The sequence below is a fragment of the Furipterus horrens genome, unplaced genomic scaffold (genome assembly GCF_987537825.1).
Source record: "Furipterus horrens unplaced genomic scaffold, mFurHor1.1.pri manual_scaffold_1, whole genome shotgun sequence".
NCBI classification, from domain to species: domain Eukaryota; kingdom Metazoa; phylum Chordata; class Mammalia; order Chiroptera; family Furipteridae; genus Furipterus; species Furipterus horrens.
The window spans coordinates 155,153,106-155,174,979 of NW_028327171.1; the positions used below are offsets into that span (position 1 = coordinate 155,153,106).

The 21,874-nt window shown below is 38.8% G+C and overlaps 1 protein-coding gene across 1 annotated transcript in view; it reads left to right on the plus strand.

Moving 5' to 3' along the window:
• TANC1 (tetratricopeptide repeat, ankyrin repeat and coiled-coil containing 1) overlaps window positions 1-21,874 on the plus strand; it is a 220,805-nt gene that overhangs the window by 78,429 nt on the left and 120,502 nt on the right. The window lies entirely within an intron of this gene.

Consider the following 21,874-nt stretch of genomic DNA (forward strand, 5'->3'; position numbering starts at 1 on the left):
TCAGCCCTGCTCCCTGCTGGGCAGATATCCCTGTTTCAGAACGGGTCAGAGAAGCGATATGTGGGAGAACAACAACATACTGGAGGCTACGGGAAACCAAATACATATCTAGATTTTTTTTGACACGTGACTTTGAAAATTCACTTTGGGTTATGAACCAAATCCCTCCCTAGAAGACTTGTAAGGTTCATAATTTTAACAGGTTACTCAGACCCAGAGTTCGAGTTCAAGGCATTGTGGGATAGCATGTGTGTCCAGGAATTTGGTTTCTAGGAAGTTTTTTCCCTTTTCCCACACACGATTGCATTTTATATGTTTGACCAACTGCTGGCTGACTGGGCCTTGTCTTTTGAGTATCAAATTATCCCCTTAACAGGTGTAGCCCCACTCGATGCCAGACTGCTGGTTTTCATTATGATGAAAGCTACTTAATGTGGCTTGGATTTCATTTCTGTTTGTGGAGTACTGGTACATACGTGGTCAGTGTGACGCTCTGTTCCAGTCCCTGTGATGATGAACTCTCCTAAGGTTACTTCGATGACCACACAGTGTTACACCCTATTTCTCTTGCTAGAAAAACTGCATATTGTCTACCTGTATTGAACAATAAAATCCTGTTAACATGGGTTAATTTCCCTGAAATGTGCCGTTTCACTCTAAGTTCATGTTAATCCAGAGTTGGAAAATGGCTGGTTTTCTGAATTATTGTATATTGAATAACATCTCACTTCTAATATCTCTTAAAACATAAACACATACGCTTATTACCAAAACATCACTGAATTGTAGTTAACGCCTTAATTCAAAAGATTTTGTAATACCCTGTGATAATATTGTTATTATTTGTTGTTTCTGTACTTATAAAGTGGACTTAAAAACTTCTTGATTATGAAACCTAGACAAATTTTCTATTAGTAATCCCTGAAACTAAATCTGCAAAATGGCAAACTTGCCTTAAAAGTAGAGTCTTTGTTGTAAACTTGCTGTTAAGATTCCATTAGAGGCTTCTCATTAATGCCTGAGTAAGCAGATACAAAGAAGGAGCCAGTTTTTAATGATAGAAACAGGAGACCATAGTTAGTTCTTAACCTTGGAAAATCAACCCCTAGCTTTGAATAATTAATTAGAATTGTTACTATGGAGAATTTTCAGTTCACATAATTTCTATATAGAGGGACATTTACCCTTTGTTGGGTCACGGCCAAAGCATCCTTCTCTTTATTTTTCTGAAAGCAGTTTAAAAAAAAATTTTTTTTTTCCAGTTTTGGCTCATCTGACACTTATCCTAGGAGCTTTGTTGTTTGCTTCTTTCGATGCCTTTGTAACTTTCAGGATGGCGTTAGATCCTAAATTATCTGGCTAGAGCTGCCAGCCAGTGGCCAGGGTCTACAGGCCAAAACTCCATAGTTAGAATACAAATAGTCTTTTACAGCAGACCTAGCATCTTTTATGACCAGTCCATACTCATGTGCAATAGCAGTATATGAAGGATTTTCAGCAACCTGTCTTTAAGGTGGGCCAGAGGGTGAACATAGTTTACATTTGAAATTGTTTCAGTTGTAGAGCATGTGATTTGGGGTTTAATTCCCCCTTTGGTCTTTAAGAGCAACTACTGGTTTTTTTCTTTTCTTTTCTTTTTTGTGTGAATCATTTCTTTATAATAAGTCCCACACTATGGCTTTTCACTAATGCAAACCAACTTGAAAAATCAATGGGAACATTTCTCATAAAACATCTGTATGGTATGTGCCTTTTCCCTCTTAAGTAGAACCCGGTTATATTAGTTGGGGAACAAAGCAGATGGAATTTTAAATCTTGAAGTTATATCACAAGATGATTGGAAAAAATACTTGGAATTTGACCATTCATATGCTCAGCTCTGTGCCAACTCTCATTATATAAGTAAATCATAGCTAAGTTTCTCTGTAAATTGAAGCTGGCTGATCTACTGAGACTGCTCTGAAACTTGGGGAATAATATCTCCTGCAATATGGAAAAATTTTGCTCTACTGTTTCTAATTAAAAACAATCTTTGTTGCAAACACAAGGGAAAATTCATTGTTATGTACTTAACTCTCATAGAAATTAGGAAATGTTTATGTCTAATAAAATATTCAGTCCTGTTTTTCCTATCCTTTGTAGATTGTTTTTTATGGACAATCTTGAACTACAGTTATTTTGAACCTATTTTAAGAATTTGGAAAATAATCACTGAGTTAAATTTAGTATTCTTCAAATGAAAACAGTATTTTTCAGAAGTATTGAAAAGTTGTTATATCCTCAGCTCCTATCCCTTAAAAGAAGATATCACAGGTATATACTTTAAACTATTGTAAAAGGTTAGCAGGTAGTGAAATTCAAATTATACATATATAAAGATTTTTGAAATATTTTGTACAGTGAAATATTAAATTATTGAAAGTCATTGTGTGAACTCTAAATAGCATAAGTCTTTTTTATGATTATGCTTTTTTTACCTATAGCTGAGCAAAAAGTGTTTTCTGGAGGCTATAAAATCACATCAAAGAATACAATATTAAAAACTTTAAAATGTGTGTTGGGATAGTAAATTTACCTTGTCTTCATTCCATCAGGGCAAATGAGCACTGTCTTTCTCTTGACCTTGAGTTAGGGTGGGGATAGACCTAAGGGTACAAAAATCAATATTAAACCATAATGTGGGAAGCAAGGGCATCTGTTTTTTTCTTCACCATGCTGTTATGTTAGTACCTTGATTTAAAACAAGGAAATGTGGTGTTATCTTTGTTTTGAAGCTCTCCAGAGAGGTCTACAAACTTCTACCACATGTCTCTTTATTTTATGTGACCTTTGCTATCAGAAAACTTTCATGTTACTATTATTAAACTTATTTAATTTAAAAATGAAATAATTACTGCACTCTAAGATTGGGAGTATCCTGATGTCAAATCTGGACCTAACAAAATTTAGAATGAATGTAAGAGGAAATTAATGTCTTTTCTGTATAGCAGCACTGTTTAGAAAATGAATAGGAAAAAAAGTCTCATTTCATAATAGAAAAAAAAAAATTTAAATACCAACCTAAGAAGAAATGTGCAAGTGCAATATTGAAGAAAATACTAAAACATTACTGAACAAAGGAAGACATGAACAAAGGGAGAGAAATACCATATTCCTGAATAGGCAAATTTGGTTTTTTAAACCACTAGATCCGACAAAATTATTTGTACATTTCATTTAATTCCTAACGATATCCTATTTTTGGAAGACTTTATTTTCTTAGAGCAGTTGTAGGTTCACAGCAAAATTGAGAAGGAAGGTACAGAGATTTGTCTGTATACTCCCTGACGCCACTCATGCATAGCCTCTCCCATCATCAACATCCCCCATCAGAGTAGGACATTTGTTACAACTGATGAATGTACATTGACACATCATTATCACCCCAGTCCATAGTTTACATTAGGATTCACTCTTGGTATGAAACATTATTTTGGTTTGGACAAATTATAATGAAATATACCCATTGTTACAATATCATATGGAGTATTTTCATTGCTCCCAAAATCCTGTCATTTTTCTTTTCTTTTCCTTTTTAAATTTGTCTGTTTATTTATTTATTTATTTTTAGAGAGAGGGGAAAGGAGAAAGGGAGAGAAACATCACTGTTGGTTGCCTCTCACTTGCGCCCCCAAATGGGGACCTGACGTGCAACCTAGTCATGTGCCCTGCCTGGGAATCGAACCAGCGACACTTGGTTTGCAGGCCGACGCTCAATCCACTGAGCCACAGCAGCCAGGGCTTCTGTCATTTTTCTTAATACAGCATAACCAGTTGATTTAAAATTTTATCTGAAAGAGAAAATGTTTAAGAATAGCCAAGGAAAACTTGAATGTATATAGCAAGTGCATCTAAATGGTTGAGCCTGATTTCCATGCCTGGGTTCTAGCTGCAAGAGAGGCTGGACAAGTGTGTATTTGGACTTCTTAGCTTCTGTAGGGCAAGGTGGACTTTACCTCCCACCAAGATGTGCATTGCAGATGACTCTTCAGTTACAGACATTAGGAAATCCCCTCTACTTCAAAAATGAACCAAGCACAGGGATCTAATACAGCTCAATATATAGCTACTGCTTCCATGTAGTGAGTAAACGGCTTAGCTAGTGTTTTGGGCCTTTTTTTCCCCAGCTGCTCTCCAAGAAATGAATGTAATTTTATCTAACATCTATGCAATAATTGAAGTTCACAGTTGGTAGTATTTTTGTTTTTAATTCTGGAGATAATGAAATCATTTTGGAAATATTAGACAGGCAAGACCTCTTGTCCTCCAAGAGGGTTGTTCTACTCCCCTCTGTACAGTCCTTCTCCTGCTCTCTTCCAGGCTTGAATCCATAGTCCTTTGCCCTATACAGCTCTCTTAGTTACTCAGTATATTGGTGTGGAAGTAGCTTCAAGTTGAGGCAGAAGAGCAAAGGTCATTGACATTTTAATTGTGCTCCTGCCTCAATTAAAGTATAGACTGGTTAAAGGAAAGGTTGCTTAATATACCAAAGTAGTTATTAGTCTTTTTCTTTCAGTTTAATTATCTGTGTTTTTGTTTTTGTTTTTTCCAGCAGGGGACCTTAGTTTTAAGCAGTTTATTAAAAAAAAAAAAAAATTGCCCTTCACCTTTTCATTGTTAAAACCCAGTTGGTTGGCTAAATACACTTGTAATGGTGTTAATTAAGGCATTGGATAGTTTCTAAGCTTCAATGTGTACTGAATTAATCTGTTAGCTTTGCATCTAATCCTTCACTTTGAATTTGTAGTAAAAGGAAGCTGTTTGTCTCTAAAGTTTGAAAGCCATTGATGTGATTGTTAAATGTGGTATTTTAAGCCATTCCAGGCTGCAGTCTGGTTTTCAGTGGTACCTTCTAAAAAGCCTCAGTACAAACGATGCTTTGTTTTTATCTGGAAAATATGAAGCTGCTTTTGATTATTCTGTGCTGCATTGCCCATTTTCTGTGGTTGTGGGCTATTATTTAGGAATTTAGTGCAGTGACTGTCTTGCTGAGCTCTGGATATTTAGTATCTTGTTGTTAACTGACCCCGCCCCCCAAATGTTTCCCAAGCAACAGAAAACAGAAGTAAATCAATGTAAAGCTGTTGTATTTCTCTTTACCAGGACATTTAAACAAACTCTGTAAAGTATTAGGATATGATTTAAAGACAGACTGGAACGTGGCTGGGTTTTAGTAGAAGCAGGAATGCTGTTTCCTTTGGTTGGGTTAGTCCCTTTATCAGTTTTTCTCTGTGTTGTCCCTCATACATGTCACAAAGTCTAGAAAAAGCACAGCTTTTAGAATGAGAAGGTACAGATTCAGACCCCAGTTTGATAACCTCCCAATTTATTTGAATTTAGACAAATTATTTAATTTAGCCAAACTACTTTACAGAGATGCTGTTGGGTTAAATAAGAGAACATCTTTGTGACATTGTCTCACTTAACATCTGGTTTCTGCTAGACATTCAGAACCACTTGCTTTCTTGAGAAACTGTGTGGTTCTTAAAGAACAAACAAAACCCTTCTAAAACTTACTGCTCCTTCTCTGTTGAAGAGAAAGCAGGGGTGATCTCAGGCCAAAGAGTATGTTCTAGAAGCTTCTTTCCATGACTTCCTACCTCCAAATACTGTTCTGTCCTCCTTTTTGGATACTAAAAGCTCTTCTGCTATCTGTACCCTTTCACTCATAACAAAAGTGGGAAATCTCTGAATTATTTGTTTCATGGAGGTTTATACTTTGAAAAAACACGTATTTTACCTTTAAACCTATATCAAGTATGTACTTGTATTTTATCCTTTTCCTTTATGAAGTTAAACTGAAAGGCTTTTTGCCTTGCTGATTTCAGGAGTCAGCAAGCAGCTTTAAGAATAGATTGGTAAATTTCTGAGATGCTTCATCTCAACACATTTTTAGTCAATGAAGTTCTTTATATATGGAAACCCCTGTCCCCACCCTCTTTGTAGCTTTCCCACAGTTTTTAGGGAAATCTAAAGGATGAAAGGGAGAAGGGAGGGAACAGATACTTATTGAGCATTTCTCATGTGTCAGGCACCTACACATAATGGACCAACTGGTCTATCCTGAACTGCCTGTTCCCTGTGAGGGACATAATTAGAGAAATCTCTGGACTGAGAAGAAGGTGAAATCAAGACTGGATCTTCCACCTTTTATGGCTAATAAGACCTTCCAGCAAAGCAAGTCACAGCCTATCCGAATCATCATCAAGGATGTGGCAAAACTCTCCGCCCTTACTTGGATACCGTTTTGTTTGCGTATGTGTAAATGCAATAGGAAAACTTAACAGGGAAATGTAAATTAACAATTCAGAGTTCATTTTTTGGTCAAACCTAATTTCATTTCACAAATAATTTTTTCATTAAAGCCACTTTTCTGTAAACAAAACAAAATATAACAAAGCCTCCCCCCCCCCAGTGATCCTATTTTGTATAGACCTAGTTTTCAAAAAGCTTTGTAATGTATACCTTCTTAATTCCCATAAAAATTCCATATTTGAATTTTCATGTAACCTATTTTTATTTCCTAAAAGGGGCATTCCAAAGTTTTATTTCTATTCTACAGAAATGTAAAAAACTTGGTTTCATAGAATTTATGGTTTTTCCAGACCATGGAAGTGGCTATGTAGCAGAGGCTTAGAGCCTGGGTTAAGGATGGAAGAGAGCCTGCTGAACTCTGCTGACGTCCTGAGGATTGTACTTTTATTTCAGTTCTCAAAATTTAAAAGTTTGTATTTTTGTAAGGTTTGTTTGTCCATACCCCTAAGCAAATTTTCTAGGTAACTTTATTTTTAAGATTTTGTTTATTTATTTTCAGAGAGAGGAGAAGTGAGGGAGAGAGGAAGAGAAACGTCAGTATGCGAGAGAAACATCAATTGGTTGCCTCTCCCATGCCCCCAACTGGGGACCTGGCCTGCAACCCAGGCATGTGCTCTGACAGGGAATTGAACTGGCGATCTTTCAATTCGCAGACCGGTGCTCAGTCCGCTGAGCCGCACCAGCCAGGGCTCTACGTTAACTTTAGAGTTATGTAAAAAACTTTTTTCCAAGTACCAGAGACTAAAAGTATCTTGTTTTTTTATGATACGTTTTCTTGTTTTAGTTCATGCTCCCATAACACAGTACCATTGACTGACTGGCTTAAACAAGAGACATTTATTTTCTTACAGTTGTGGAGGCTGGAAGTTTACAGTCAGGGCATTAGCATGGTTGGGTTCTGGTGAAGGTTCTTTCTGGCTTGAAGAAAGCTTCTTCTCCCTGTCTCCTCACAGAGAGAGAGGGTGGGGAGAGAGAGAGAGGGAGAGAAAGAGCTCTCTGGTGCTTCTTTTAAGGATACTGATCCCACTCTCGTGATCTCATTTAAACCTAGTTCCCTCCGAAAGGCCCCATCTCCTAATACCATCACATTAGGGGGTAAATCTTCAACATAAGAATTTAGGGGGTGGGGGACACAGTTCTGCCCATAGCACTTGTCGCTATAATTCTGATTATAAATGTAAAACCTAATTTCATTGATTTATAAAACACCATTATTTAATGTATTACTAAGGAAGAAAGAACTGTTAAACTGACATAATTTTTATTACTTACTATACTAGTGAAGATTTTCTATTTTAGAGAGTTATTTTTACATATCTCAATTGTTTTCATAAAATAGAAGGAATGTAAATGAAACAAGTTAGTTGAGATATTTCAAATTTATATTTAGAACTTGATTCTTCTAAATCATTTTTTTAAACCTAGTTGTCAATGCTCGTTCTCCCCCACACCACAGACAGCATCATCTCTGCTGGTAAGAGCATTGATGCTGCAGTGTTTTTTTTGAGTTTTTCACTGTTTTCTCCTAGACTCTATCCCAGGCTATAGACATCCATTCTGCAAGTTTGGTGCCATTTAAAAATTTTTTTTCATGAGGAGGCTTTAATGGAAGGCTTTCAGATAAAATCCAGTGTTCTTATTCTTTCCACAATGGACCTTAAGTGGTTTGTTGACTGAAACCTAAAAGGGGTTATAATTGTCTAGTTACACCACCAGATGTAATAGCCCCATCTGTGAGTGCCCCATTGCAACCACTGCCTGGCTGATAGCAATTTTAATATGCCATCAACTATTATTCCATATGTTTGGTTTTGGAAAAGTTAAAGTGAGGATAAATATGGGTCTTTGAATCAATGTCCAATGTAGTATGTACTCAGAGGAGAAAATTTGGAAAATACTGATAGGAGTTGAGAAAAAAAACCCAAGATACTATTTTATCTTTGCTTTATCCTTTTTAATGTCATTACTTTTTGAAAAATACCTAATACTTCATTGTACCTGTATACCATGACTTCATTTGGGTACATTTTAATTGTCTCATTCATTAAAAATTACTCTTGAAAATACATCTTTGTACAAATCTCTGATTATTTTAGTAGAATGTTTCTAGGCAAGGGATTAATAGTGAAAGGATAAGAACTTCTCAGAAGCTCGTGGTACATCTTGCCAGTTTGTTTTGCAGGCTTGTTTGGGTCGCCTCCTGTGTAAGCAGTGTGTACGTGTGCCTGCTTGCATCATTCTTGTTAGTAGCAGGTATTTGTGGATTATATTCAGCTAATTTTATAGGTTAAAACATGTGTTTGCTTTTAATTCACATTTCTTTGAGATGGATCGACCGCTTATTTTTAAATATTTATATTTTCTCATCATTGATTGTCTTTCCATGTCCTTGTACGTTTTTTTTTTCTGTTGGGAACATATGAGGCTCTTCAGCCTGGTTCTTCTGTTTCCTAGTGCTGCCCCCAGTGTGTAATAGTGGGTTTCCTTAAAAAGTCACACATCGGGGACTTATAGTTGAAGTTGAGAGTAGTGAAACTGCCCGTGTTAGATGGGTAGAAGTGAGGCCTGCATTGTTAAAATATTGAGTCTGTGCTGAGGGTTGAGGTCTGCTCATCTGTCTGCTTATATTTAAGACGTTTACTTTATAGAGGAAACAGAATAGGAGCATAGAACCAACTCAAACGAGTCATCTGGTTTTTCTAGCCCTGGAGAGCATATTGCCTCTGCACAGTTTGGGGTCTCGGTGCTGCTGCCGCCGGGTGGTGCTGGGAGTTCCCGGCATAGGGCAGGGTGGCTTCCGTTGCTAAGCAGCTCCTTAATTACTGTAGATTTAAGTGTACAATTTTTTACCCATGGCTTATATTCTTCTATTATTATGAGTAGGGATTCTTTCAAACTAAGACAAATAAAAGGTTTTAGATCTAGAAGGATCTTAGAAATTGAGTTCAGTGTCTTCATTTTTTGAGGCGTATTCGGAAAAGCGGCATTGAGCGACTGCCTAAGGTCATAGAGCTGAAGTAAAGATGGGATCAAAGTGTAGTTTTCAATTCTAGACTAGTTCAGTTTCTACTATGTTTCTGACTGGCTTCCTTATTTTTATCTCTAGCAAATGTAAAGGGAAACATGTCCTTAAAATAAAAGACAGTGGATTTCCTTTATATTTATTATTTTTCTTTTCAGGGATATTTATTTTGATTTTCTTTTTTCCACAAGAAGTGCTTTCTTTTTCCTTCACTAAAGAATTATTTCTGAAATTGTTACAAGACTTTAATCTAGACTCAGTCACTTTGAGTAATATCTCTTCCTTTTTCTGTATCTTAAAGCCCATTTTTGTTTGGTGTCCTTGAGACTATTATAAATTGACCTTTTTTTTTGTTTTTGTTTTTTGGTAAAGCCACTCAAACACCATATGTGTTAATATGATAGTTGAATTAAAAAGAACCATATAGTGGTATTAAAAGTAAAGACACCGTTTCCATTTCTTCTCTGCTTCCCTTTTCACTCCCCAAATGCAAATAATGTTAATGGTTTTGTATTAGATCTCTCAGCGTGGAACAAAAGTGGGTTGACAGTTGTATCCACTTTCAAATACTATAATTAATAAATAATAATACAAGAATAGCCCCGGCTGGTGTGGCTCAGTTGGCTGGGCATTGTCCCGCAAACTGAAAGGTCACTGGTTTAATTTCCGGTCATGGCACATGCCTGGGTTTTAGGTTTGGTTCCCAGCCGGGTGCATACAGAAGTCAGCCAATTGATGTTTCTCTTTCTCTCTCTCTTCCCCTCTCTCTCAAATCTAAAACAAAAATAAGATTTAAAAAGATAGATAAATGAAAATATAAGAATAAACTGGTATACTCACAACTGTACACCTACTTATACAACACAGTTTGTTCTTGTATTATTTATTTATTACTTGAAAGTGGATGCAGCTGTAAACCTATTTAGCCCCACCTTGTATAAGTGCACATGCACACATATACATATATGTATAGGTCCTTAAGAAAACCCACACAGACCTTGTAATGTGTTTTATTTTGTAAATTGCTGTATTGATTGAATGCATTTTTAGACATTTTTTCATGTTAGCACATACTAATATATAGGTTTTTAGAAAGTTGCTCAGTATTATATTGGACAAATATTTTATAATTTATTAATTCCCTGTTGATTGTATTTTTTTTGCGTCATTACAATCAATACTAGAGTGAGTCTCCTTGTGTATAAATACCTTTGCTTTCATGAGAATAATTGTTAGAAAAACAGTTGGTTAACAAGTTTGTTTATTTATAATTTTCCTAAATTTTATAAAATTGCCTTCCCAAAAAGGTGGCATTAAATTTATAGTTCCACCTTCTGTATATGAAAATGCTTGTTTATTCTTGTTTGCCGTGGTGATAATCAGACTATTTCATCTTTTGCCAGTATGATAGGGAAAAATTGTATCTGATTATTTTAATTATGCAATTCTTTAGAATGAATTCCAACACCATTCGTATACTATGTTTATTGGTCATTTAAAACTATGCTGCCTGGATTTGTAGCCTGGCCCCAACAGCTTACCAGCTGTGTCAACTTGAACAAATTACTTAACTTTCTGTGCCTCCTGGATCAGTTATGAGGCTCAAATGAGTTAATATTTATCAAGTGCTTAAATCCATGCTTGGCAGCTAGTGTGTGATATATAAGTATTTGTCAAAAATAAAGACTTGGATTTCTTTCTCCGCCCTGCTTGTTCATTTAATCTGTTTTTCTGTTGGGTTTGGTAGCTGTTTTAATTTTTTGGTGAGGTTAACTAACCATTGATAGTTTACTAGCTAGAGTTCCAAGCAAGTCAAGCATGTCATGTTTAGGCCCTGGCTGCTGTGGCTCAGTGGATTGAGCATCGGCCTGTGCGCCAAGTGTTGCTGGTTCGATTCCCAGTCAAGGAACATGCCTGGGTTGCATGCCAGGTCCCCAGTTGGGGGCATGTGAGAGGCAAACCACACATTGATGTTTCCCTCTCTTTCTCCCTCTGTTCCCCTCACTTGGAAAATAAATAAACAAAATCTAAAAAATAATAATAAAAGCTAACAATAGAAAATATATATATTAAAAAAAAAGCGTGTCATGTTTAATTTTGAGTTATAAAACCTAAAAAGATTCATTGAAGTCTTACTTCATTTTGATAGGATTAAGCAAAGGATTTTGTTTTAATTCTGTAAGTTCAATGCTGAAAACTGACCAGGAGGTTACAAATCATTATTTCAAGGAGACCAGCTTTCTGTCCCTGCTTTGTGTGAGAGTTTTGATGCTGCTAATCTGATTAAACCTCTTAGAGCTCTACATCCTCAGCTCTATGATTCTGAAGATTAGAAATTCTGGAGTTTTTCTCCTTCCATCCATGAAATTGTTACTGTGGTTATTGGACTCCCCAAATAGTACCTAAAATCCCTTCTGGCTTATGGAATCAGCATCTTAAACATGAATAAGCACTCTGCTGGTTTGGCTTCAGAAAACTTAGCAAGAAGAGTTCCAGTTTGAACATACCTACTAATTCTCTTTGAACAAGTTATCTTATTTTTTTGAACCTCAGTTTTCTTGCCTATAAAAGGAAGGTAATAATCTCTGTTGTGTCAATTAGTAATCATACAGGGTCAAATGAAATGAAGGTTTTTCTTTTTTTCTTAAACTTCAGGCATGATTATGATGATGTGGGGAATTTGTTTTGTTTTGCTTTTACCACATGGTTTTGGGAAATGCCCATTAATCGAGGAAGTAAAATATACCAGTATTTAAAATTATAACAGGAATTTTTGGTAGTCAAAATTGGATTCACCAGGAAGAAGAAAAGCTGCTCTTTGAATGTTCACTGTGTATCAGATATTGTATTAAGTATTTATAAACAGTTACTTCACATAATCAATAACTTAGTAGAGGTTAAAGAACTGACTTAAGACTACAGTTGCTGAGTGGCAGAGCCAAGATTTGAATCCAATTTGCCTCTCTGTCTCCAAAACCTATGTTCAGGGCAGCATAACAGCCAGGTTGCTTAGGTTCAATTCCTAGGTCAAGTTATTTAACCTCACTGTTTCCATTTTTGCATCCTAAATTGGGGATACTACTAACAGTGTCTACTTCCTAGGATTGTTGCTTGTTCTGAGGATTCAGTGAGCTAAACTACTTAGAACAGTGCCTGGATTATACTAAACATTTTATAAATGTTTACTGTTGTTAAAATTTATGGTACTTTCTATACCATTTTGCTTTTTTACCCCTTGACCCTCCTTTTCAGGCTTTAGTCAATGGTGGCATCTTACATATGTTTGTTTCTTGTTTCCTTGTCTGTGGGGCAGGCATGACCCTGGCCATTCCCCCTGGAGCAGATGGAGGAGAGGCTGGGGTGATACCCTGGTCACAGCCCAGTGCTGTGGGACAGTTGCCGTAAACAGTCTGGCAGGGCCTGTGCTCATGGGGAGAGGGGAGGGAGCAGGACTGTGAGGCCTGGCTGCAAGGATCCCTAATCAGAGCTCTGGAGAGGTGTGGGTGCACTCCAAGGCGCTGTGCCCACACTTGGTGTTCACCTCAGCTTCACAAGAACTGGCTCTAGTGAAGTTGGTCTATGGACTCCCAAACCTGGCTGGTTCCCTGGAGCCACTTGTGACTCAAATTCCCATCAGACCTTCTAAATCACTCACCAGCAGTGGGGCCCAAGCTTCTGTATTTAAAAAAAATGGTTTTTGAATGGGTGGCCAGGTTTGGGAGCCACCAGTGTGCCGGTGTGCTGCTTGCTCTTGTGTGTGTGCAGGGCTAGCTCCCACCAGCCGCGACCAAGGGATGTGCATGTGACTTTGAAGACTCCAGGAGAAAGAGCTCCCCCATGATCTAGTAAACCCTGTTCTTGGCAGCTTTGTAAAGATGAATTTGAATATAGATGCACAAGCAGATGAGCGAGAGGATTCCGTTACAGAAATAACAAGGGACAGGATTTGATCAAAGTCGGTTGTCAGTCTCTTATTTGGTTCTTGTGTTTATGCCGGTTCCTCATCAACGTTTGCTTATTCTCACACTTTCAAGTTAGAACCACAGAAAAACTAATAGCTGCTGAATATAATTTTGATGTTTACTTTACACGCAACCGTATAGAAAATGTTAGAGGCAGTTTTCCCAGAGTGAAACTGAGAGAATAAATGAAGTAACTTGCATTTCGCTTTATATTTGAGAAATCATGATTAGAGTGGAATTGTTAATACAGTTAGCTGTGGTGAGACAATATTGACAGTGTTGCTAAGATATTTTACCAGACATGTCATTGAGGCTGCTGTTTAAAAAACTGAGCAATGACCTTTTTTTTTTTTTTTGCAGGGATGATGGAGGAAGAATGTAGCAACTAGAATTGAGAGAGGCAGAAAATGTAAAGTCACCTCATTCTCTCCCCACTCCCTGCCTCCACAATACAGGCCTGAAAACGATCTTGTTAAATAGGCATATGTACACAATTGATTTAGTCTGATTCCTTCTAGAATGTGCAAGGAATTGGTTGTATTGCATTTTTAATGTGTGTTTGTGGGGAAGAAACTTTAAATGCTGCCTAGAAACTTTGAGGCATTTTTCTCCCCAGTGTTTATAGATCCCATTTTCCTTGTAAGGAGCTGAAATAAGATAAGTGGTAGCAGCTCCCTTTTATTCTCTCCTCCTCTCGTAATGAGGCCTGTTGGCAGCCAGCTTGCTGCTGGGACTGCTAGAGTTTGGATCAGAGTCGTTAGTGAGGGGGTGGTGTACTGGTTGTGGTATTGTTCTAAAAGCCTTTTCCCTCCACGTGTTTTTCCACCCCCAAAATGTCAGCGTGTCCAATAAGACAGAATGTTCTTGATGATGATCATTCTGAGAAAATATGACTTGCTGAATTATCTGTGGATGATAGTCAGAATTTCTTACGCACCAAGCCGGACTCCGTGCCTGGTACGCAGCTTGGTTAGGGGATCCACACGGTGTATCCATGTGATTCAATGATGAAGAACTCTGACTGTGGGCTCAGATTGCCTGGGTTCATATCCGGATTTTTCATTTGCAGGCTGTGGGAGTCTATACAACTTAGCTTCTCTAAGCCATAGTTACCTCTTCTGTAATAAGGGGGCAATGACAGCATTTACTTCAAATGGAATAGGGTATATAAATATACTAATGTATATAAAGTGCATAGCAAAGTGTCTGGTACACAAAGGGAGGTCTTAATAACTGCTGGCCTAGTAGTCATCCTCATTATTAGGGCAGATACATTCGATGAGCATTACGTAGATAGTTAAAGCAGAGCTTAGTGTAAGCCCTGTGTGTTACTTGGGCACTTGATTAATGTGACGTTCAGGGTGAGTGTCTCCCGCAGTCGTGACAGGGCTAGGTGTATCACTGAAAAGGAGGAGGGCTTTTGGCGTTGGCTAGCCAGAGTGTGCAGCTGGATCACCAGGCTGCCTCAGGACCTGGGAGAGAGATGACTACAGACAGTTGGGCCAGAGAGACAAGGGCATTTCTGAGCCACGTGGATTGATTAAAACCAATAGGTATTGTTAGAGGTGCCTGGGTGTGAAAAAGGGAGCCCTCCTTTCGGGGGAAAGGGACTCAGAGAACAGGAAGTTGATAGGGGTGTATGTGTTGGGGGCGGGGTGCTTACTGGGAAACCCCATAGAAGTAAAAGGAGATAGATACAAATTTTTGTTTCAAATAATTGTTTAATGGAAAAATAGTGTTTTATAAAACATTCTCATTATAAAAATGTCAGAACATAGGGCAACCTTAAAATGTAAAATAAAGGAGGAAAAAACCATTGATACTTCCACCCTCTTAGGAATCACCACCACCTACGTTTCATCGAAATTACTTTTCGCTTTTTGTGGTGCATATTATTTTCCCATTGTTATCATGAGGCGTACACAAAACTGTGTATACTGACTTAAAGCATTATTCCACATGTTTTAAAGAAGATGTTGACCATATGGTAAACTCAATTTTTTCTTTTGTTCTTTTTTCCTTTGTGCAGTTTCACTTCCTTGGCCATGAGAATGGTCATTGTGGTGCATTACTCTGCTTGTTTGGAGGGCAGAGCGGGGTGAACAGAGCTTTCTCTGCTCAGTGTCACAATCAAATAGAAAATGTTAGCCGTTGTGAACAAGTTTTGGCACAGGGTGCTATTCTTTTAAGAGGTCACCAGATAGAAAGTAAGACATTCTTTCTGCACTAGGGGGTGAAGGATATTGTTCAAAAAACACATTTCCTCATGCGAAGGGAGTGGAAGCCAAAGGGGGACAGCCGAGTGAAGCATGTGAAGGTGTTTGGGTTATAGTTTTTTGCTTTTTGTAAAATCATAGTGTCCCCACTGTTGAGTAATTAAATTTGATTCTTAAGGAACAGTTTTCCCAAGAAGGATTCAATAGAGCGTGAGTTTTCTAAGCTGAAAATGTTTTTGGTTGATATGGCAGTTAATAGAAAACTTGGTTCAGTTTTATATGGTTTGATCATGCTGTTTGCTCCCTCAGGTTTCATAGGGTTTTTGTTTGTTTGTTTGTTTGTTTTTGACTTCTGGCCTTTGGTGTTGGAGGAGGTAAGTGTCCTGGGTTGAACTGTGTCCTCCAAAAAGATAACTTTGAGGTACCAGCCTTCAGTACCTGTGAAAGTGACCTCATTTGGAAGTGGGGCTTTGTAGATGTAGAGGAGCTCATACTGGATTAGGGTGGCCCTAATCCATTATGACTGGTGTCTTTAGAAGAGAAGAGACACACAGAGAAGAATTCCCTGTGGTTATGGAGGCAGAGACAGGAGTAATGTGTCTGTAAGCCAAGGATCACCAGAAACTAAGACAAAGCCGTGAGCCAGATTCTCCCATAGAGCCTGCAGAGAGAGCTTGAACTCTGCCCAGCAACTTGATTTTGGACTTACAGCCTTCAGAAATGTGAGAATGCATTTCTGTTGTTTAAGACACCCAGGTTGTGGTACTTGGTTACAGCAGCCCAGGAAACTAATACAAGAAATCTGACGGCAGTTAATTGGGTTTCAGGTTCTGGTTCCTATGGAAGTCTCTGTGGTTTTGTATCCCATCAGTTTTTTTAAAAAGTATATATGTAGTTACCTGAATGCTTACGATATTTTTTTTCTTAAACTATCAACTTAAAAGTTTTGCCAGGATGAGTCCATGTATGGGTCTCCCTTCCAGGAAACAGCCTAGCACATGGGAGGTCCTTTTAAATCTGCAAAACGCAATTAAAAAAAGATTGTTTTTCTTTTCTTTGAGTTTTTGACATTAACTTATATCTTTATTTCTTCTCAGAAACACTGTTTGTTTTCCATATTTATAGTCTTTTTTCACATCATGAAAATGTGGGACCCTTTCTCTGCATCTTGGAGAGACCTACTCAAGCTTGTCTGTCACTGAGTGGACTTTCTATAGTGGTTATTGTGCTCTTTATACCTGAAATGTGGATTATAATTTAGCTATTGCCTTTCTTCTCTTCCTTTAATCTTAGTCTAACCTCTAGATAAAGGAATCAATAAGGAAACACCATGTGAAAGGTATGGAGATCATGTTATCCTATGTTCTGCTGAGGGTGCCAGGCATTTCACTGAAATTTTTTCTCAATCTTTTTTTGAGTTTTCAAGAAGATACTCCTATTTCTTTCAATAGTACACTGGGTTTTCTCAGTCTCCCACCATTTATTGTTTCGGTTTTCTTTTTTCTTTTCTTTTCTTTTTTTTTTTTTTTTCATCAAAAGAGAAAAGGTCTTATAGATCAGTCTGTGTGGAATAGAATTAACTTCCTTTCACCCACTTCCAAGTTAGGCCAAAGCAGGTGGCCCATTTAGGCTTCAGATCTTCACATCTACATATGGCTCCATCCCAGGGAATGTCAATTGAAAATATTTATAGGGAATGTGTGCACATAGAAAAGATGTAAACCACATAAGAGCGCATACCTTCATTCACACTCCCAGTTAGTCAGCTCTGGTTCTCAGAGCATCCACTGCTGCTGATTCCTTCTGGAGACCTTCCATGCATGTGCAAGTGTGAATGTTTGCATATATTTATGCATGAACACAGTGTGGGTGCACATGTATATTACAGATATGCAGTTTGAGTAATGGAAACTCAAGTTCCTTTTCTTCTCTCCCACCACTTTTACTTCTAATAGGAACACAAATCCTCTTGACTTGTGATTCTCAGTCCCAGCTGCACATGAGAATGGCCTGGCAAAATTTAATGACCAGACCAGTTAGGACAGCCTCCTGGGAAGGGCGCAGGCTTCCTCTTGTGAGGGCACTGGGGTCGCATCCTGCACAGCAGAGTGGGGTGGTTCTTATAGGACTCGGGTATCGAGCACGCCTGACGAGGAAATGTGGAATAATGAATCCCATGCAGATTTAAGATGCTCCCTGCCAGCTTGCTTTTGCTCACAGCTGCCTCACTATTTCCTTCATCCGGGCCAGGCAGAGTGGGAGGACCTCTTGTTCTGTGTGTCGGGAATGGTGTTCAGTGCATTCACCTGGGGCAGAGGTGGCAGGCCCCAAGGATGGCAGGAGTTAATGAGCTTCCAGTACAAAGTGAAATGAGAAGAAACTATTTAGGGTGCTTGGTGACTACACATTGATCTTGGATCCACTTTGCTTGGATGGTAAGGGTATAAGGTGTGACTGAAAGGAAATTAATGATCGCTGGGCCTGGGCTCCTCCCAAATGGAGTGTTCTGGGAGTGCTGTGGAGCTAATTAACCAGCCAGCAATGGAAAGTGAAAATAGATGAGGGAACGGGTTTCTTCCCACAGTGGCCCAGAACTGCGTGTAGACCTACATATACTATTTTTGGTTTTCCCTATTAAATATACAAAATGATGTAATGTCAAAAGGCCTATGTCAATAGCCGTTTCTCAGGGGAGCCTTAATGAGATCATGGACTCTGGGTTCAAATTCAGCTCTGCCATTGGCCAGTTTCCTCTGGTGAGATACTTGATGCTTTCTGTGCCTCAGTTTCCTTACTGAAGGTCGGACATGATATTAGTACCTACTTCCTGGGGTGGATGTGAGGATATGAGATCATGGATGTGAAGAGCCTGAAACTTGGTTCCAACACATAGTACATCTAAAAAAAAAAAAAACTTTTATTTTAAAGTGTACCCCTCTGGGGCTTAGGATTGGGAGTTTTTCTGAGGTCATATATTCTTAAAACTTGGCAACTCTGCATGTGGAAATGCCTTCAAGGGAAAACTTGGACAGTTAGGAAAAACCAGTGTTTACTCATCATCTGTTTTAGGATAAAGTACATTTGGTTCTATAACCATTGAGTATTAAGAATAAACTGTGAAGATAGCACTTACTGATTTCTGTTTAGAATCCACTTGGTAGAGTTTTGAAGACAAAAGGCTAAACGTGTCCTATTGACCAGGTTTTTCTGTATTCTGGGGCTTCGCTTCTTTGTTGCCTCTTAGCGGTATTGTTTGAGAATTAGTCACGACTGTGTGAATAATGTTTTGGAAAATTGCTTTCTCGGGTGTATTAATCTTTCTTTTTGAAAATGCACATTAACAGTCAGTCTGGCTGGATACTTGGGGAGATCCTATAAGATGTAAAACAGTTTAAAGTGCTCTCAGTTTCAGAGAGTGCCTTCTGAAGTCTCCAAAAAATGATATTGGATCTTGTGGGAGGAGATCTTTCCCAATTTTCTAGGTTTATGTATATATATGAGTTATATGGTTATAAAACCTTATGTTGGAAAATATGTTCAAGAAACATTAGTGCACTCCAGACAGGGACCGCATAAAAGATGCCTAACACATTTAATGCCCTAGTTAAGTGTCTCACCCAAGCCTCATTTTCTGGAACTGGATAAACAGAACATCTTTTCTTTTTCTATTCTGAGCCTTCATTCTCCCCTCCTCCACCTAGCCACTTCCACAAAACAATAAATGGAAATCTTATTTCCTGCATCTGCAGACCTATTTACCTGATTGTCTGAGCTCTCCCTTGCCTTTCTCAGGTCTACTCTTTCTTGAAATGTGCTTTACTTTCATCTTCCTGGCTCCATTGCCCTCCTTTTTTTTAAAGACTTCTCTAATCCTGCACTCTGTGTACTTTAATCTGTAATGTTGGACTTTGCCATTCTGCATAGCCGCCTTTAAACATGCATTCTCTTCCAGATTCACATTTTCTTTCATTAGGCATTTAAATCCCTTCCACAGTCTGTAATAGTGGAAAAAAAAAAAAAAAAGAAAAAAAGAGCTATTATCAAAGCCATTTCTGCCAATTTAAAACACCTAATAGGATGGCTTTATCCCCTTTGATAATTCCGTTATCTTTGCAAACTGTGACTTGAATTTACAGTTCTTTTGTGTGTATATCTGTATAGGTATTTACTTATATTTATTAGAAACAGGAAGACCCTCACACTCTGTGCCCTTTCTAGCCTTTTATCTTGGGAACTTGGAGAATTGATGATTTTAAAATGAGAAAAGGTGTGTGTGTGTGGTGTGTGTGTGTGTGTGTAGGTGTGTGTGTGTGACAGAGACCATATGTGACCTGTATAGCAAAAATGTGCTGATCCCTTATAGATTTAATCATTTAAAAGCATATCTGTTTGAGGGACCTCTTTTTTTTCTTCAAAGTAAAGTGCTTAATCATGTAGAATAGTGAATATGTTAGAGCCTGAGCTGGCCAGCTGGGGAGACTTTGCGGGGGAAGCTCTAAGCCTCTCCTCATGGTTAGCCCCCATGCTCTAGCTTCCTGTCTGCGAAACAGTGCAACTGGACTAGATGTCTCTGAGATTAAAAGCATATTGGGCTGGATGTGTGTGGCCATGGTGTGTAAGTGTTCCATGGGAAACGCCTGCCGTGAAATAGGAGGCGGCCTGGTACATCATTCGTGGTTGCTGTCATGGTTCACCTACCCTGGAGAGGACCCGTGGTGCTACCTGGCCTGGGCTTCTCTGCTGCCGCAGCAGGAAGTGTGCTTCCCATCACCTTACTGAGGTGGGAATAATACAGATCACGGTTAGGAGAAGAGCATCTATTCAGAGCTCAAAGAAATGTGCCAGCTGTGCTGGTCGTGGCAATGAAATGTTTTTAATTCCTCTTAAACCTTTTTAAGCATCTGCTGAGGAATGTTAAATCAACCAGAGAATTTCTGGTGTTATGTTGCCCAGACTAATATTGTATAGCTCTGTGGATGCCCCTGAGAGATTTTCGGTTTCTGCCACTGGCGTCGTCTGCATCTTTGTGATGCTCTTGGACTGACTTTGACCTGAACCCCTTTGCCCTGTGCAGTTAAAGCACAGCTTCTGTCTTTAGCTTCTCAGCCACTGGATCTCCCCACGTGCTTTGTGCCACCTGTTCATACATAAAACACTTACTTTGTAATAAAAAGAAGCTGGAAAGTTAGGGATCTTTTATTGCATCTTCAAAACAAACCAACAGAACAACATGTTTGGCATTGATATTATAGTGCGATGTCAAAGTTAACTTAAAATAGAAACCCTCCTCCCCAAACCCCATCTCTAAGTCCCATTTTATTGCTGACCACATAGAATCAAAGTGCCGGAACACAGCTGGTCAGGAGGTTGAAGGGCCTCGTGGTTATGGCATGCTTTGGAAATTCACGCCCACCCAACTTGCAGTTAATGAAAATATTTGTTTTGCTTAATATAAACAAAGTTTATGGGTAGATTTTGTAATTAGGAACCTAATTCTCTTTTACCCTTGAACCCCCAATTTCTCTTGTATCGCATTACAGAATTCTAAGAACTTAAGAAAATAAACCCTTTCTCAGTAATGGGCTTACTTTTTATTTCTGGTATTTTCACAATACATGCATTTCTCCCTAATTTTGTGTCCCCATCCAAATTAAGGGCGTTGAAATCTGGGTTGTCGTTTTTTTTGTTTGTTTGTCTTTTTTTTTGTATAGGTCAGAAATCCTCGTGAGTAGGAAACACAGTGCCTTGTCACAGTGTCTGCACTGACCTGGCTGGCTGTCCTGCTGCCATCCAACCCCCATGTCGTGATTTAGGCAGCCCCAGGCAAGGTTGCTCTCTTCAAACCACATGGAAAACCACTGTCACCTCATCAAGGACCCACCTCACATCCTGTGTGTGTAACCCCCTGGGGCGTGGGCTGTGGCCTTAGTGCTTTCCAAAGTCTTGTCTGTCTCCTAGTGTTTCTTGCTAAACATTCAGGAATGGGGTGACCAGGTGCCATTCTTGCAGGCACTGCATCTGTTTGTATTCCTGAGGTGACACCAGTGTGGTAGGGACCGGTCAAGAGAGCCAGATAACTGGCCCAGAGAAAGCAACTGCCTCTTCTACTTTCACAAGTCTCTTTGGTGTAGTGGGCATTCGGCCCCCATGGACGTAGGCTCATGGTGTGCCCCCAGCGCTGCCTTAAGATCCATTTTATTGCCAGACAGTTGGGGGGTGGGGTACATCTGGGAAGCCTCATGCCATTCCTCAAGACCTCAGGAGGTGGTTTTTAAAATATTTCTGACTTGACAGTGGTGGCGTAGGACTAGCTTCCGGGT